General features: G+C 42.0%; 1 protein-coding gene across 1 annotated transcript in view; it reads left to right on the top strand.

Annotated features, from left to right (window-relative positions):
* Pdpr (pyruvate dehydrogenase phosphatase regulatory subunit) overlaps nt 1-3,206 on the top strand; it is a 36,292-nt gene that overhangs the window by 925 nt on the left and 32,161 nt on the right. The gene's annotated exons all lie outside the window — the stretch shown is intronic.

Raw genomic sequence — 3,206 nt, 5'->3', positions numbered from 1 at the left:
TTTTTTTGAGGGGGAAGGGTCTACAGGTGGGTGTTCAGGGTCTCACTGCTAGATCAGACTTGTAGTGATCTGCCTGTTTACAGCCTCCCAAGACCTGAGATTACAGGTGTGTGCCACTCCCAGTCTCAGTTGCCATCTTAGCACGCCCAGGGTCGGCTGGCACAGCAGGCCCAGGGATCAAACCTCTGGACCTGCACTTTAATGGACCTGCACTTTAATCCACTGAGCTATGTGGTTGGCCCAACCAACATCATCATCATCATCATTATTTTGTGGCCAACTTGGCCCACCCTGGGGGCAGGGCTGGCGCAGCATGTGGTGCCAGGGATTGAACTGTGGTCCTTGAGTTCTTGCCTAAGCTTTCCTAAGCAGGCATTTTAGACTGCTGAGCTGTCTCACCAGCCCCATAATTAACCAACTTTAGAATGTTTTAAGATTTGTTGATTGATTTATTTATTTATTGCAGAACCGGGGATTGAACTCAGGCTCTTGTGCTTGCCAGGAAAGCACTTATTCTACTGAGCCATCTCCCCAGTCCCAATATTTGGAGTTTTTTTTGGCGGAACCGGGGATTGAACTCAGACCCTTGTGCTTGCTAGGGAAGCGCTTATTCCACTGAGCCATCTCCCCGGCCCCTCGGCCCCAGTGTTTTAAGATTTAAAGAATTGTGAAGATTATACAGAACTCTCATTTGCCTTATGCTCACAGCCACTTTTTACTAATACATTACTTTGAGATCTTTGATTAATGAGCCAGTATTCATATATTAGTATTAACAAAATTCCATACTTATTCATACATTATGTATTTGATACAGGGTCTCACTGTGCAGCTCAGACTCATAGTGATCCTCCTGTATCAGCCTCCCCAGCACTGGGATTAAGGGCATGCACCACCTTGCCCAGTGTTTTTTTAAAGCTATTAAAATCTTTAATTTTATGTACAAAGAATTAGTGTGGTCTCTCAGTGAGTGCATGTCCTGGATACTCCATTGAAGGATGATCACTTAGTCCAGCATGATGAAGCCAGTATCATTTGTGTTCTGACAGAAACACTGGCAGCTCATTTTTCCAGACAGTGTAAGTTTGAGTACAGGTGGCAAGAGTGAGAGCCCTCACAGAGTCTCCTTGGGAGGCTCCAGAAGAGCTGCTGGTGATCGGCGTTGCCTTCAGAGGCCCAAGGAGGCAATAGAACAAAAGAAAACATGCTATATTTATATTTTTATTTCTGTTGTTTTTTTTTTTGAGGGGGGGATGGGTACTGGAAATCAGACTCAGGACCTTGCACTTGCCATGCAAGCATGTGCCACTGAGCTATATCCCTGGCCCTGTATTTATATTTTTAAGCTTTTCCCCTAATACCCTTTCTTTCTAGTCTAGGATTCTTTGTACTTAAATCATTATGTCTCTTCACCGACTCCTGCCTGATAGTTATGTGGTTTTCTCATTCTTTTTTCTTTTTTTTTTTTTTTTTTTTGACTGGAAATTGAATCTAAGAGTGCCAGGGAGATGGCTCAGTAGAATAAGTGCTTGCCTGGCAAGCGCAACAGCCTGATTTCAATCCCTGATTCCACAAAAAAAGAAAAAAAGAAATTGAATGTAGGACTTTACACAGAGCTGCATTTTAAAATTAATTTTTAAATTTTGAGATAGGGTCTTGCTAAATCACAAAGGCACAGTTGCCTGACTTAGACTTGAACTTGTGATCTTTTGGCCTCAGCCTCCCAGAATACTGGGATTACAGCTGTGTGTCATCACACCTAGCTTGAATTATTTTAAAATGGGTGTAGAAGTTACAGTGAGTGTGTGTGTGTGTGTGTGTGTGTGTGTGTGTTGCTGAGAATTAAAAAAAATCTTGTGTGTGCTAGGCAAAAGCTTTGTCACTGAGCTGCACCCCCAGTCCCATAATATGCACTGTTGTCATAGTCCATTATGAATTGTTATACCACCACACAAATGATGTTAGACATATAATAAATAACTCCATTTACCCCCTTTTCTCTTTTATGCTGTTATATATTTTACTTCTATGTATATTGTAAGTCACTACTTACAATAATTGCTATATTTGCAATAAATATTGAGCATTTATTCATTTGGTCACTATGAAATCCAGGTTGGCCTCAAATGTACCAGACAGCCCTGATGCTGAATTCGCTCAAGCCTCCTGCCTTTACCTTCCAAGTGCTGACATTTCAGGAGTATGACAGCAGGCCCTATGAGCAATCTTTTTTATTCATTTTTTTGGCATCAGAATTGAACTTAGGACCTTGTACTTGCTAGGCAGGTGCCGCATCACTGAGCTATATCCCCAGCCTGAGCAGTCTTTTTTGGTAACTTATTTTGAAATAATTTCAAATTCACAAAAAAGCTGTAGGAACCCTACAAAGAACCTGTACACCTCTTTCCCCAGCTCACTGGTTGTTCACATGCTAATGCACTTCTTGCAGCACTTATGGATGGGCAGAAGACACAGGCACAGCAGTGTGGACGTGCACACCCTTTATGATAAGTATTTTTCTGACTGGAGGCCGGGGAGATGGCTCAGTGGAATAAGCGCTTCCCTGGCAAGCACAAGGGCCTGAGTTTGATCCCTGGTTCCGCAAAAAAAAAAAAACAAAAACAAAACAAAACAAAAAAAACCCTATTTTTCTGATGATTTGAGCATAAGCTGCGGACCTAGTGTACCAGCACTCTAAGCATTTAGGTATAAGTCCAGGGACCTTATGAAACTCTCAAAAAATAAAGGCTGAGCATTGTGGTGCATGCCAGTAATCCTGGCACATAGGAGGCTAGGGCAGGAGAATCATTGCAAGTTCATGACCAGCCTGGGCTGCAAAGTGAGCTTATGGCCAGCCTGAGCTACACAGTGAGACTCTGTCTCAAAAAGACAAAAACAATAAAAAATAAAAGTGAATAGGGCTGGGGAGATGGCTCAGTGGAATAAGCACTTCCCTGGCAAGCACGAGGGCCTGAGTTCAATACCCAGTTCCACCAAAAAAATAAAAATTTAAAAAAAAAAAAAGTGAAAAAGGGCTGGTAATGTACCTCAGTCTAAAGACCCTTGCATCACCTGATTGAAAAAAAAAAAAAAAAGAAAGAAAAGAAAGAGAAAGATAGTCTAGGAAGAAAGAAAAAAAGAAAAAGCTCAGTGCCATAGAACTGTGCTAGTCCTTCCTCAGAAAGGAAGCAGGACTTTTTGTGATC

Source organism: Octodon degus, unplaced genomic scaffold (genome assembly GCF_000260255.1).
Source record: "Octodon degus isolate 3935 unplaced genomic scaffold, OctDeg1.0 scaffold00011, whole genome shotgun sequence".
In the NCBI taxonomy this organism is placed as follows: domain Eukaryota; kingdom Metazoa; phylum Chordata; class Mammalia; order Rodentia; family Octodontidae; genus Octodon; species Octodon degus.
The sequence above is the reverse complement of the archived record's forward strand: the minus strand, read 5'-3'. Positions and strand labels throughout refer to the sequence as shown.